Source organism: Triticum aestivum, chromosome 4B (genome assembly GCF_018294505.1).
Source record: "Triticum aestivum cultivar Chinese Spring chromosome 4B, IWGSC CS RefSeq v2.1, whole genome shotgun sequence".
NCBI classification, from domain to species: domain Eukaryota; kingdom Viridiplantae; phylum Streptophyta; class Magnoliopsida; order Poales; family Poaceae; genus Triticum; species Triticum aestivum.
The window spans coordinates 524,059,344-524,075,463 of record NC_057804.1 but is presented as its reverse complement, the minus strand read 5'-3'; positions in this window follow the sequence as shown (position 1 = coordinate 524,075,463).

Sequence of the window (16,120 nt, the reverse complement as noted above, 5' to 3'; positions counted from 1 at the left end):
TTGAGCCAACTTGCAATGCAGCATCAAGTTCTCCATTAGAAAGGGTTTATCTGCCCTAGTGTCAGGATAGTGTCTCGCCTTCTGTTTCACCTTTTCCCCTTAACATTTACTATCTCTAAGCCACCGACAAGTGTGCCCTTTTTTTTTCCTTTAGCAAACCACTTGTGCTGCTATGGCCTACCATCTCTACTTACAGCCGTTGCCATGGCCACTGTTGGTGGCTAACCGCGTATTGGCGAGGAACGGAGGATAAAGTAAAATGGAGCCAGCCATGGCTCCTAAGGAAGGATCAGTGTGGACACAGACTACTAAGAACGTAGCAGGATCCCAGACCACTCGAGGAAAGTGCCACATAGTTGACTCGCATGGCCACGGGTACCTCCGTCTGTACATTTCGTCGGGGTGTGCTTAGGATAACCAAGTTGGCTTTGGATTAGCAAGCAGGTCGTCGTGGTCACCATCAGTCGAGGGCCGGGCCACGAGAGAGAGAGAATATGTGAGAGGTGATAGGAGGGGGGATAAGGGGAACCATGGAAGGTGTGCTGCGCGCGGTACAAGATCAACATGGTGGGGCACGCCACGGAATGGAATTAGGTGGATGCGGCAACAAGATAGCCGATCGGGGCTGAGAGGGACCAAAGCCAAAAGCTACCAGCCACACCCGCACGCACGCACGCGCACACGCACACCGCGGTGGCCACTATCATTGGATTGGATAAAAAGTCTCTCTGGACTAGGCCACAGGGCTGAATCAGATTCCCACGATCGCGTGTTATCCATCCGTCACCTCACATCGCCTCTCCGCCCATGACTCGACGCTCCGAGCCTCATCCACATCTCGTCTCCGTGTGCAGTGTGCGTGCACCACGCCGTGCCTCCCCTCCCGGCCTCCCCTGATGGTTCTGCCTCAAGGTTCGTTTGACGGTAAAATCTTTGCGGCGCTGTTTGTGATGTAAACGCATGCTTTACACCTCTTCGTAACGGGGACGTGAGAGGTTGTATGTATTCTGCATTAGCATGGAATTATTTGCCAACTACTCTTGATTGATTGATTGATTGATTGATTTAGTGTCCTCCACACATGAACCTGATCACCCATTTTTCCGATGTGTATGTACCGTGACCCGCAAAAAAAGAGGTGCGTATGTACCGTGCATAATAATAGTTGAAATTGCACCACTGTCAATGATTCGATTGCATACATGCATGTTAACTGTTCTGGGTGCTGGCGACCTGGTGCTGGTGTTGCGTGGATAGCGAGTTTGTCGGCGGCGGTCCCGCATTTTTGCAACGTTCGTGGCCTGTGGGGGCGGTCATCTCGTGTAGCAAGGGCTACAAGGCCCCCGAGCCATGCAGCGTTGCGATCGAGCGGGGGATCTCCAAGTGGCGGCTCCGTAGCTGACAGTATGTGTTGGTTGCCATCGTGCTCTAGGGTCGTGTGGCCAACGAGGTCTCCTTGCTTGTGTGGGTTTTGGGCCTTGTTTTCCTCATAAAAGGGGCAGTCATGGTTTTTGATCCGTTATAAATTGGATCAATTATCTTCTTCTTGATGCATTACCAGAGCTCCTAGCACTTGTCGGTTAGATGTAGAAGTTTGAAGGCATACTTTTAACTTTCTCTTGTTCATTTGTAAATCATTATAACTAAAAAAAAAGCACATGTATCTATGCATAGGATAATGCATGGTTGAAGTCTCTCATCCAGTGAACACTAGAGGCCAACAGGTTGCAGGGAAATAGAATCAAACCTGGGGTAATGAAAGTGCAAGGTTTCCCACTAAACATAGAGATCAGGTTAGTTGTCAACCCTGAACCCACCAAGTTGACTCAAGTATTTCCATGGACCTCCCATCCCAATCTCTCAGCATTTCCATCCCCATCGAGCCGATTTTCCCTTTTCTCCATCAAGATATGGTGTTTGATTTGTGAGTTCGAGGTTTGTCCTCTGGCCATCATGAGGTTCAGCTCCAATCAACATCCTTGATATACATACATGCGATGGGATTGGGATGCAGTGCAAAAAGGAGGGCTAGGGCCTCCTCTTGGCTTATCTCTCCTTTGGTTGCCTTGCTTGCTGCTGACTTTTTTGGCACCTACGAGTTGCAAGCAAAGAAGCAGTGTGCCTCCAGTTAGCATTGGACCACGTGTGCCAAAGCATTGTCACTCTGACTCACCAGGCATCCTTTCCCTTCGCCCACCCACCAACCACAGAGCTCCAGCGCGAAAAGGATGCTAAAAAGCAGCCCGGCCGTGTAGCGTGTTGCATGCACGATCCGTTCCGTCCAGTGCGTCCGGATTATTACGATCCTGGAGTACTTGCATGGCATTGCTGTGCTGGGATCAACCGACGTCACCGGTTTGCCTCGGATTTCGTCATCGAACACGTCAATTACAATTCGATTTTACAGGCGATATAAACTGTCTGGAGGGTTTTTTTTTCCTTCCATTTTTGCATCTAGAGGAAAGTAATTTTTTTCGAAAAGATTTAGAGGAAAGTAGAAACCATATCGGTATGTCGAGTCTCTTGTCGAGCGAAAAGCCGGTGTAGCACCATCGATCGGCGAGGGAGGAAACGTGTGGTACAGCGCTAGTCGCACAAATGGCAACGTGCTGCCATCGTCCACTAGCCAACACACACTGTGTGTGTCCATCTCCCAGTCCACTTATAATTGGGCGCCGTAGCCATCCTTATCCCATCGATTCTCCTTGTCCTGGGACGGATGGGCAGTTCGGAATTCGCGATCCGCCGGATCTGAGTGCAGGAGATGGCCCGCACCGAGACGACGCACGTAGGAGTACGATCGAGGTCCCCCTCTCTACCGCCGCTCGGGACCGACCTTGCCTTGGCACTTGGCAGCACGGGCACGGCGGAGCACATGGTAAATTGACATGGAACGTGAATATTCAATTCCGAGTTCAGGCTGATCTACATCCGATGAATAAAATACTCCATCCGTCCACGGTCAAAAACACTCTTATATTTAAGGGTTAGAGACTCTTATATTCAAGGGTTAGAGACGGAAGGAGTAACAGTTTTGCTAAAACAAATCTAGATATGCTCTAGGTATTGCACATCTAAATCTTATGTCACTGATTTTAGGCTAAGATTCGTGCGAGTATTTTTTTTTCTTTCTAATTTGATTTAGTCAGTTAGATATGCAGTAGCTACAACACATTTAGATATGCCCTAAACAAACCAAAAAATACTAAAAATCATGAAACGATGCTATTGCCTATTGTTAGGGTATCTCCGACGCATACGCTTAAACTGTCCGCAATCGTTTGGACCGCGTAGTTTGGATGTGTTATCCCATCCAACGCTGTCCTGAATCGGTCCGCTCGGTGGTTCGACGCAACTTTTTCGGCAAACCGGAAATAAAACGGGGGAGCTTTGCGGGCGTACGGACTACTGCCTCACCCGCGCCTGACTAACCTGGCCCACCCAAAACCCTCCTCCCTCGCTCGCATGCTTTCTCGCCAGGCGCCAGCTGCCCGGGTTTATGCCGCTGTAGAGCGGCCGCTCCGCATTGGCGCCCGCTCAGAGCGGACACGACCTCTCACAGACGTCAGCATTGAAGCGGCACGCCAGTCGAGAACGCCACCGACAACGTCACGTCCCTGGTGTCCGCGCCTATTCAGCGCCGAAGAGACGTTTACTGGATAGGGCGGGACGGTTATCTACCACCCCGTTCAATGCCCGTCCATCTGTATACCGCCATTAAGAAAGCTCGCCGATCGAGGAACCAACTCCGGTGCCACGCATTGACGCACCCGAACGCTTGGCTTCAGCAGAATCCGCTATTTAAAGGCTGCCATACCTGGCTAACTCCACACCACAACACATCCGCTCCACATCCTTCTCCCCTGCACCACATCTGCCATGACCGCAAGATCTAGCGCTGTGTGGGAGAGCATGTCCTCGGAGCAGAAGCACGAGGTGGACGCCTTTGCAGCCAACTGGCAGACCCGCCGTGCCTGGCGGATCGAGCACGGCATGCCGACCAGCTCGCCCGAGGTCTTCGACGACGACCCTACGATGGCGACGGGTTCCGACGATGACTCCGTGTGGACCCTGCACCTGTGCATGCCGACTTGACCATGGAGTAGGCGCAGATGCACTTCGACACCGCCATCCCAGAGGAGGAGCAGCCTGCGTTGCGTCTACGTTGGCATTCCTGCAGGCGCTGTAGGATCAGCGGTACAACCTGTTACTCCCCGAGCAGCACCGGTCGGCGAAGGGCCAAATCACGGTGAGCGCGCAAGTGAGGACACTGGGCCCGCCATGGTCACAACGAACGCGAACTTTGTCGTCGAGCAGTTGGTGCTCTACGAGGCCGGGCTTGCTCAAGTCTCCGCTCGCAACGCATAGGAAGCAAAACCAGACGCAGTCACACACGCGCCGGCGTTGTGGGCGCAGGTGGTCGAGGACAAGAACGCCGCCGTCCAACTTTCGGGGGTGCATGTGGCGGGTGGACAATGACGGACCGTCCACGTCCATCATCAAACTCACGTCCATCGGCACCGGAAACAGACAGGTCGCGGACTCCTCCAGGGGTGAGTAGGGGATGGGAGGCGGCAGGGCATGGTGTCCCAAGTGGGCTGGTCTGTTTCCTATGTTCTATTGTTTCTCGCCGGAGACCGCATCTTCACTTCACGGGTCATGAACCCCGCCGCTCATGGAGACGGCAGATGGAGGGCATGGTCGCCGATGCGGAATACAAAAAGTGGACGACAGGCGGTGCCATAGGATAGGTTTAGGTCTAACTGCTTTTTTAGTGAAAAATGTCCGAAATGTAATGAATGTGCTCCGGTTTATGTGAAAATTAGCTGGTTTGCATTAATTTCGCCCGATCTATTGACATGCGGTTTGAATTGTATGCATATAACATTGGATGGCCGGCCGCTTCCTTGTTACTTGTGATATCGCGTTGGTTTGTCCCTTGAAGAGGAAAGGGTGATGTAGCACGACAACAACAAGTATTTCCCTCGGTTATGAAACCAAGGTATCAATCCAGTAGGAGGGTCCATCAAACTATGTAAATAGTACCTTTTCACACATAACAAAAACTTGCAACACAATTCGTAAGAGGGGTTATCAATCCCTCTTGGTTATTGAGATAGATTAAATTGTATGAGATTGGATAAATAAATCTAACAAAAACACAAAATAAAAGAAGCAAAGAAAAAGTGCATCAAGGTATTTTTCGATTAACAGATCTGAAAACAATATGATAGGAAATAGACTCGGGGGCCATAGATTTCACTAGAGGCTTCTCTCAAGAAAATAGCATACGGTGGGTAAAGAAATTATTTGGACAATTGATAGAAGAGCAAATAATTATGACGATATCCAAGGCAATGATCGTGTATATAGGCATCACGTCCAAGATTAGTAGACCGACTCCTGCCTGCATCTACTACTATTACTCCACACATTGACTGCTATCTAGTATGCATCTAGTGTATTAAGTTCATGGAGAAATTGAGTAATGCAATAAGAACGATGACATGATGTAGACAAGATCTATTCATGTAGGAATAGACCCCATCCTTTTATCCTTAATGGCAACAATACATGAGTGCCTCACTACCCCTTCTGTCACTGGGTGAGGACATCGCAAGATCGAACCCATCACAAAGCACCTCTTCCCATTGTAAGAAAAATCAATCTAGTTGGCCAAACCAAACCAAAGTTTCGGAGAAGAAATATGAGGCTATGATAATCATGGATAAGAGAGTTCGACAAAGACTCAAATAATATTCATAGATAGATCTGATCATAAACTCACAATTCATCGGATCCCAACAAACAAGCCACAAAAAAGAGTTACATCAAATAGATCTCCAAGAACATCAAGGAGAACATTGTATTGAAGATCAAAAAGAGAGAAGAAGCCATCTAGCTACTGCCTACGGACCCGTAGGTCTGTGGTAAACTACTCATGCATCATCCGAGGGGCAAGGGTGTTGATGAAGAACCCCTCTGTGGTCGTTAACCCCTCCGGCAAGGTGCCGGAAAAGGTCTCTAGATTGGATCTCGTGGTTCTGTAACTTGCGGCGGCGAAAACTCTGATCTCCCTGCTTCGCTAGGGTTTTGGGGATTTTAGAGTATTTATAGAGCTGATAGGTGGTGGAGAGGGGGTCTGTGGGCCCCACTACCCACCAGGGCATGCCAGGGGCCTCCGGCGCGCCCTGGTGCCTTGTGGGCCCCATGGGCCTCCCCTCAGGCACTTCCTTGGCTCTCAAGTTGTCTTCTGTCTAGAAAAAAATCACCAAAGAGTTTTGTGGCTTTGGACTTTGTTTGGTACTGATATTCTGGAAAGTAAAAAACAAGCAAAAAACAGCAACTGGCACTGGGCACTATGTCAATAGGTTAGCCCAAAAAATGATATAAAGTTGCTATAAATGAATATAAAACATCCAAGATTGATAATACAACAACATGGAACAATAAAAAGTTATAGATACGTTGGAGACGTATCAACATCCCCAAGCTTAATTCTTGCTCGTCCTCGAGTAGGTAAATGATAAAAACAAATTTTTTGAAGTGGAATGCTGCCTAACATGTTCATATCATAAATATTTCTTTGTAGCATGGACATTTGAACTTTTAGATTAAGCAATAGTCTGTATTTGACATGAAGACATCAATACTCAAGCATATCAACAAGCAACCATGTCATTCAAAATATCAATGCTAAAGAAATCTATCCCTAGCCCATTATGCTCAGTCATTGATCCATTCATGAAACACACTCAAATATTAACTATGCCCAATGCACAAGCATGATAACAGTGTTCCCTAGTTGGTGCTTTATAAGAGAAGATGGAGATTTGTAGAGGTGCCAGAGCTCAAAGCTTAAATTGAGAGATAAAATTATTTTGGGTGGCATGTTTTTCCCTTCAATGAAAACGACTGAGAATTCCCAATACTTCCCATGCTAGGTAGATCATAGGCGGTTCCCAAACAGAAAATAAAGTTTATTCCTTTTTTCACCATTCTTTTATAATCCATGTCTAGGCGTATCCACGGGTGCCTTCCATACCGACACTTTCCAAGGAATTTATTATTGAACAACATAAATAAAATTTCTTTGCATTTTGGGACTGGGCATCCCTATTACCTTTGCCACACTCTCATGCAATGACAAGTGAATAAACACTCATCTTGAGAATAAAATATCTAGCATGGAAAATATTGGCCACCCCCTGCTACTTCATGAGCGGTACGGGCACACAAAAGGGGAAATTATTTTGAACATTAGAGTTGGCACATACAAATTTTCTTGGAACGGTACCGAAATACCGCATATAGGTAGGTATGATGGACTCATTTGGCACAACTTTGGGTTTAAGGATTTGGATGCACAAGTAGTATTCCCACTTAGTACAAATGAAGGCTAGCAAATAGATGAGAAGCGACCAACCAAGAAACGAAAACTATCATAAAAAAAGCATTAAATGTAACTAGCACCGAATAATGCACCATAAGTAGGATGTAACTTGATTGCATAACTATTGACTTTCATGCTTGCATAGGGAATCGCAAACCTTAACACCAATATTCTTACTAAGGCATAATTACTCATTAACATGACTCACATATTATTATCATCTATCTCAAAACTATTGCAAGGAATCAAGTTTTTAATATCCAATGATCTTCATGAAAGTTTTTATTATATCCCTATTGAATATCTATCACTTTGGACTAATTTCATATATTGCTACTAACAAAGCTCTCAAACAAATTTAAGTGAAGAACAAGAGCACAAATATTTCTTCAAAGTAATTTTCATCTCTCAGAAATAATATAAGTGAAGCAATGAGAAGCTATCTCTTTAAAATTAAAACAACACCATGCTCAAAAAGATATAAGTGAAGTACTAGAGCAATTACATAGCTCAAAAATTTAAATAAAGCACAGAGAGCAAATCATAGCATAATTATGGCTCTCTCAAATAGGTGTGTCCAGCAAGGATTATTGTGACAAACTAAAAATTAAAAAAAGTAAAGACACATATAATTCAAGACACTCCAAGCAAAACTCATGATATGTGATGAGTAAAAATATAGCTCCAAGAAAAATTACCGATGGTCGTTAGAAGAAAGAGGGGATGCCTTCCGGGGCATCCCAAAGCTTAGTTGCTTGGTACGTCTTGAATATTACCTTGGGGTGCCGTGGGGCATCCCTAAGCTTAGGATCTTGACACTCCTTATTCCTTCGTCCATCGTGATCTCACCCAAAACTTGAAAACTTCAATCACACAAAACTCAACAAAAACCTTCGTGAGATCCAGTATAAGAAAACCAATCTTTACTTTAAGTACTATTGCAAACCCATTCATATTTTTTTATTGCATTATACCTACCGTATTCTATCTTTACCATGTCTTATACCCCCTGATACAATCCATAGATTCATAAAAATAAGCAAACAGTGCAACAAAACATAATCTGTCAAAAACAAAACAGTGTGTAAAGCCGCTAATTTTACTCATACTTCTGTAACTCCAAAAATTCTGAACATTAGGACAACGTAGGCAATTTGTATATCAATTTTGTGTAAAAAATTCAGAAGCTTTCGTCGTTTTTGTGAATTTTAACAATTCTGCTACTGGACACAAAAGTTTATGTTTTCCAACAAGATCAAATCAACTATCACCCAACATGATCCTGAAGGCTTTACTTGGCACAAACACTAATTAAAACATAAAAAACACAATCATAACAGTAACATAATTGTGTAAACACTCAAGAACAGAAAGAAAAAGTGAAAAATAAATTTTATTCATTGGGTTGCCTCCCCACAAGCGCTATTATTTAATGCCCCTAGCTAGGCATAATGCATAGATTCAAGTATTGTCATCTTTGGTTCTTGTCCCATAGGTTGTCCTCATGATTGACTCATATGGTGGTCTAATTTTAGTTCTAGGGAAGTGTTCCATACCCTTCTTTAGAGGAAACTGAAATTTAATATTCCCTTCTTTCATATCAATCACGGCACTTATAGTTCGCAAAAACGGTCTACCAAGTATTATAGGACAAGACGAATTGCAATTAATATCAAGCACAATAAAGTCTATGGCACATAGTTGATATCTGCAAGAATAAGAACATCATTAATTCTTCCCAAAGGCTTTTTAATAGTAGAATCTGCCAAGTGCAAATTAAGAGAGCATTCTTCAATATTGGTAAAACCAAGCACATCACATAGAGATTTTGGAATTGTGGAAATTGTTGGGGAACACAGTAATTTCAAAAAAAAAATCCTACGATCATGCAAGATCTATCTAGGTGATGCATAGCAACGAGAGGGTTGTCTACGTACCCTCGTAGACCAAAAGCGGAAGCATTATGACAACGTGGTTGATGTAGTCGTACGTCTTCATGATCCGACCGATCCTAGCACCGAAGGTACGACACCTTCGCGATCTGCACACGTTCAGCTCGGTGACGTCCCATAAACTCTAGATCTAGCTGCGGTCGAGGGAGAGTTTCGTTAGCACGACGGCGTGGTGACAGTGATGATGAAGTTACCGGCGCAGGGCTTCGCCTAAGCACTACAACGATATGACTGAGGTGGAAATCTGTGGAGGGGGGAACCGCACACGGCTAAAAGATCAACTTGATCAACTTGTGTGTCTATGGGGTGCCCCCCTCCCCCGTATATAAAGGAGTAGAGGATGGGGCCGGACGTGCTCATGGGGTGTGCCCCAAGGGGGGATTCCTACTCCTACTAGGAGTAGGTTTCCCCCCTTTTCTAGTCCAACTAGGAGGGGGAAGGAAGGGAAGAAGGGAAGAAGGAAAGGGGGGGCCTCCCCAATTCAGATTGGGCTTGGGGGGCGCCCCACCACTTGGACGCCTCATCTTCTCTCCTACTAAGGCCCATGAAGGCCCATTGACCCCCCGAGGGGTTCCGGTAACCCCGCGGTACTCCGGCTTTATCCGAAACTTCTCCGGAACACTTCCGGTGTCTGAACATAGCCGTCCAATATATTAATCTTTATGTCTCGACCATTTCGAGACTCCTCGTCATGTCCGTGATCACATCCAGGACTCCGAACAACCTTTGGTATATCATATCACATAAACTCATAATACCAATCGTCATCGAACGTTAAGCGTGCGGACCCTACGGGTTCGAGAACTATGTAGACATGATCGAGACTCATCTCCGGTTAATAACCAATAGCGGAACCTAGATGCTCATATTGGTTCCTACATATTATATGAAGATCTTTATCAGTCAAACCGCATAACAACATACGTTGTTCCCTTTGTCATCGGTATGTGACTTGCCCGAGATTCGATCGTCGGTATCATCATACCTAGTTCAATCTCGTTACCGGCAAGTCTCTTTACTCGTTCCGTAATACTTCATCCCGCAACTAACTCATTAGTCACAATGCTTGCAAGGCTTATAGTGATGAGTATTACCGAGAGTGCGCAGAGATAGCTCTCCGATACATGGAGTGACAAATCCTAATCTTGATCTATGCCAACCCAATAAACACCTTCGGAGACACCTATAGAGCATCTTTATAATCACCCAGTTACGTTGTGACGTTTGATAGCACACAAGGTGTTCCTCCGGTATCCGGGAGTTGCATAATCTCATAGTCCGAGGAACATGTATAAGTCATAAAGAAAGCAGTAGCAATGAAACTGTAACGATCATAATGCTAAGCTAACGGATGGGTCTTGTCCACCACATCATTCTCCTAATGACGTGATCCCGTTCATCAAATGACAACACATGTCTATGGTTAGGAAACATAACCATCTTTGATTAACGAGCTAGTCAAGTAGAGGCATACTAGGGACACTATGTTTTGTCTATGTATTCACACATGTACTAAGTTTCTGGTTAATACAATTCTATCATGAATAATAAACATTTATCGTGAAATAAGGAAATAAATAATAACTTTATTATTGCCTCTAGGGCATATTTCCTTCAGAAACACTAGCACCTAAATCACATAAGGCATTGCACTCATAATTTTTGATCTTGACTTTAATGGTAGGTTCCCATTCATCATATAATTTTCTAGGAATTCAAATCTCTAACTCCAATTTTTCTTCTAAAGCTTTTAGAATGGCATCCACAATATGTTTAGTAAAAGCTTTATTTTGTCTATAGGAATTGGGTGAATTTATCATGGATTGTAACAAAGAAATACACTCAATCAAAGAGCAACTATCATAATTAAAGTCTTTGTAATCCAAAAGAGTGGGAACACCACTAGTTAAAGTTTTGACCTCTCCAAACCCGCTTTTATCAATTTTTTCAATAAGATTTTTCACCCTCCGACTTATGAGGACGCCTTCTAGCTAAAGTTGACTCTTCTTTAGTCCTCTTACAATCAATTTTAACATTACTAAACAAGGAGTCAATAGAAGAAACACCAATCATCTTAACATCTTCGTCATTACTAAGAAAGCAATCGGTAGAAAACGCTCTTTCCAAAATTTCTCTTATAGCTCTAAGCATAGCGGTTCTTTTATTACTTTCATAAATAGAGACATATAAAGTTTTAATTGATTCATTAACATCAGCCTTGGGTGTAAAAACTTTAGCCTTGTGATTTTCTACATCACGAGAAATTCTATCAATGCTTCTAGACATATCATCAATCTTACTCAACTTTTCTTCTATGATAGTGTTGAAAACTTTTTGCACATTAATAAATTCTTTGATATTACTCTCAAGATCAGAGGCATCCTATTATTATTACAAGAACAGTTACCAAGGAATTGCCGTAATTGTTAGAGGAATTTCCAGGAAAAGGCCTAGGATTAAAATTACCTCTATAAGCATTATTATTAAAATTGTTTCACGAGACAAAATTCACATCTACGGGATCATTATTTTTCTCAATCAAAGTAGACAAAGATACATCATTAAGATCAATAGGAGCATTTTTATTAGCAACTAATTTTATAAGTGCATCAACTTTTTCACTTAAAGTGCTAATTTTCTTCAACAGAATTGACTTTTTTTACTATAGGTGCTCTTTTGGTATGCCATCGTGAATAATTTTCCATAATATTATTGAGCAATTTAGTAGCTTCACCCAAAGTAATTTCCATAAAAGTACCTCCCGCGATGGAATTTAAAAGATTTCTAGAAACAAAATTCAACCCCATGTATTTTTTTGTATAATCACCCATAGATTTAAACCATGAGTAGGACAATTTCTTAGCACTAATTTCATTCTTTCTCAAGATTGTGCAACATGTTCATGCTAAATTTGCTTAAAATTCATGATTAGATTGCTAAGGAAAATAATTTTTCGGGTGGAAAATACTTAGTAAAAAAAAGCATCTTTGCACTTATCCCAAGAATCAATACTATTGCGAGACAAAGATGAAAACCAAAATTTTGTACGATACCTCAAAGAGAAAGTAATAATTTCAACTTTAGAATATCATTGTCCACATATTTTTTCTTTTGCATATCACACAATTCTATGAAAGTGTTTAGATGGGATGCGACATCCTCATTAGGAGTACCAGAAAATTGCCCTTTCATAACAAGATTTAACAAAGCAGCATTAATATCATAAGACTCCGCACTAGCGGCGGGAGGAGCAATCGGAATACTAATAAAATCAATATTATTAGTATTGAAAAAATTACATAACTTGATGTTTTCTTGAGACAATGTGACTACGCAAACAAGATTGCAAGCAAATTACAAGAGATCCGATGAGAAAAAGGCAAACAAAAAGAAGGCAAATAAAAAGGCAAATATTTTTGTGTTTTTGTAAAAACATTTTAGAAGCGGGGGAGATGAAAACAAGAGGCAAATGGCAAATAAAGTAAATTACAAGAAGATGAGATTTGTGATTGTGTACCTGATAGATCTTGACATGATGCTCCCTGGCAACGGCGCCAGAAATCTTGCTTCCTTGTTAGTTGTGATATCGCGTTGGTTTGTCCCTTGAAGAGGAAAGGGTGATGCAGCACAACAACAACAACAAGTATTTCCGTCAGTTATGAAACCAAGGTATCAATCCAGTAGGAGGATCCACCAAACTATGTAAACAATACCTTCACACCAATAGTAAAAACTTGCTACCCAACGCGTAAGAGGGGTTGTCAATCCCTCCTCGGTATTGAGATAGATTAAATTGTATGAGATTGGATAAATAGAGCTAATAAAAATATAAAATAAGATAAGTAAAAAAAGTGTAGCAAGGTATTTTTGGATTAATAGATCTAAAAACAATATGATAGGAAATAGACTCGGGGGCCGTAGATTTCACTAGAGACTTCTCTCAAGAAAATAGCATACAGTGGGTAAAAAAATTTCTGTTGGGCAATTGATAGAACAACAAACAATTATGATGATATCCAAGGCAATGATCATGTATATAGGCATCACATCCAAGATTAGTAGACTGACTCCTGCCGGCATCTACTACTATTACCCCAGACATCGACCGCTATCCACCATGCATCTAGTGTATTAAGTTCATGGAGAAATGGAGTAATGCAATAAGAATGATGACATGATGTAGACAAGATCTATTAATGTAGGAATAGACCCCATCTTTTTATCCTTAATGGCAACAACACATGCGTGCCTCGCTACCCCTTCTGTCACTGGGTGAGGACACCGCAAGATCGAACCCATCACAAAGCACCTCTTCCCATTGCAAGAAAAATCATTCTAGTTGACCAAACCAAACCAAAGTTTCAAAGAAGAAATACGAGGCTATAATAATTGTGCATAAGAGAGTTCAACAAAGACTCAAATAATATTCATAGATAGACCTGATCATAAACTTGCAATTCATCGGATCTCAACAAACACACCGCAAAAAAGAGTTATATCAAATAGATCTCCAAGAACATTGTATTGAAGATAAAAAACGTAGGACCTTGAAGTATGTCTAGAGGGGGGGTGATTAGACTACTTGACCAATTAAAAACTTAACCTTTTCCCAATTTTAGAGTTTGGCAGATTTTTTAGCTATCTTAGGACAAGTCGAGCAATCATCACACTATTCAAGCAAGCATGCAAAGAGTATATAGGCAGCGGAAATTAAAGCATGCAACTTGCAAGAAAGTAAAGGGAAGGGTTTGGAGGATTCAAACGCAATTGGAGACACGGATGTTTTTGGCATGGTTTCGATAGGTGGTGCTATCGTACATCCATGTTGATGGAGACTTCAATCCACGAAGGGTAACGGTTGCGCGAGTCCACGGAGGGCTCCACCCACGAACAGTCCACGAAGAAGCAACCTTGTCTATCCCACCATGGCCATCGCCCACGAAGGACTTGCCTCACTAGCGGTAGATCTTCACGAAGTAGGTGATCTCCTTGCCCTTACAAACTCCTTGGTTCAACTCCACAATCCTGTCGGAGGCTCCCAAGTGACACCTAGCCAATCTAGAAGACACCACTCTCCAAGAAGTAACAAATGGTGCGTTGATGATGAACTCCTTGCCCTTGTGCTTCAAATGATAGTCTCCCCAACACTCAACCCTCTCTCATAGGTTTTGGATCTGGTGGAAAGAAGATTTGAGTGGAAAGCAACTTGGGGAAGGCTAGAGATCAAGATTCATATGGTAGGAATGGAATATCTTGGTCTCAACACATGAGTAGGTGGTTCTCTCTCAGAAATGGTAAGTTGAAAGTGTAGGTTTAGTCTGATATCTCTCTCCACGAATGAAGAGGAGGTGGAGGGGTATATATAGCCTCCACACAAATCTAACCGTTACACACAATTTACCAAACTCGGTGGGACCGATTCAACAGACTCGGTCGGACCGATTTAGTAAACCTAGTGACCGTTAGTGATTTTCGGTGGGACTGACATGCAACTTGGTGAGAGCGATTCGGTTAGGGTTAGGGCATAACGTAATCTCGGTAAGACCGATTACACAAACTCGGTGAGACCGATTTTCGTAATAAGCTTTCCAGAGAGTTGGTCAGGTAAACTTGGTGGGACCAATTTGCTCTTTTCGGTGAGACCGAAATGTTACAAAAGGGAAACAGAGAGTTTATATTGCAATCTCGGTGGGACCGATCGCTCACTTCGGTTAGACCGAAACGTTACGAAGGGAAACAGAGAGATTACAATCCCATCTCGGTGAGACCGAGATCCCTATCGGTAAGACCGATTTGCTTAGGGTTTGTGGCACTGGCTATGACATTTGAAATCGGTGGCGCCGGATAGAAAGAATCGGTGTGGCCGATTTTGGCTTTGGGTTTAGGTCATTTGTGGATGTGAGAAAGTAGCTGAGGGTTTTGGAGCATATCACTAAGCACATGAAGCAAGAGGCTTATTAAGCAACACCTCATCCCTCCTTGATAGTATTGGCTTTTTCTATAGACTCAATGTGATCTTGGATCACTAAAATATAAAATGAAGAGTCTTGAGCTTTTGAGCTTGAGCCAATCCTTTGTCTTTAGTATTTTGAGGGATCCACTTTCATCATCCATGCCATGCCATTCATTGAGCTTTCCTGAAATAATAGTCTTGGAATAGCATTAGCTCAATGAGCTATATGTTGTTATGAATTACCAAAACCACCTAGGGATAGTTGCACTTTCAATCTCCCCCTTTTTGGTAATTGATGACAACATATAGATCAAAGCTTCGACAAATGATAATAAGATTTAACAACATTGTCGCTTTGAGAAGTATGTGATAAGCAAGAGCTCCCCCTAAATTTGTGCAAAGTTTAAGATTTACTTTGGCTTGCAAATGCACAATGAATTAGGCTCATGGGTTACTCTTCCATGTCACATACATCTTGGTGGAGCGCTCAAAATAATAAAGATTGAATACATGCACTCATCACCAAGCAAAGTGAATGATCACATAGGATAGATAAGATAATATCATCAAACATGCATAAGTGTAGCTTATGATCAAACACATGATCATCAATGTCTCACAAGAATAGCATAGTATCTCAAGCAATCAAAAGCAAACAAGTTTAACCACCAAATCAAAGCAAGAGAGAACAAAAGCAACACTCTCTCTCGAAGCCTATGACTATACATTTTTCTCCCCCTTTGGCAACAAGTTACCAAAAAGTTCATAGAAAATGCATAGTGCTAGATCGACTCTCAGGCTTGATCTTCAGGTGGTGGTGTC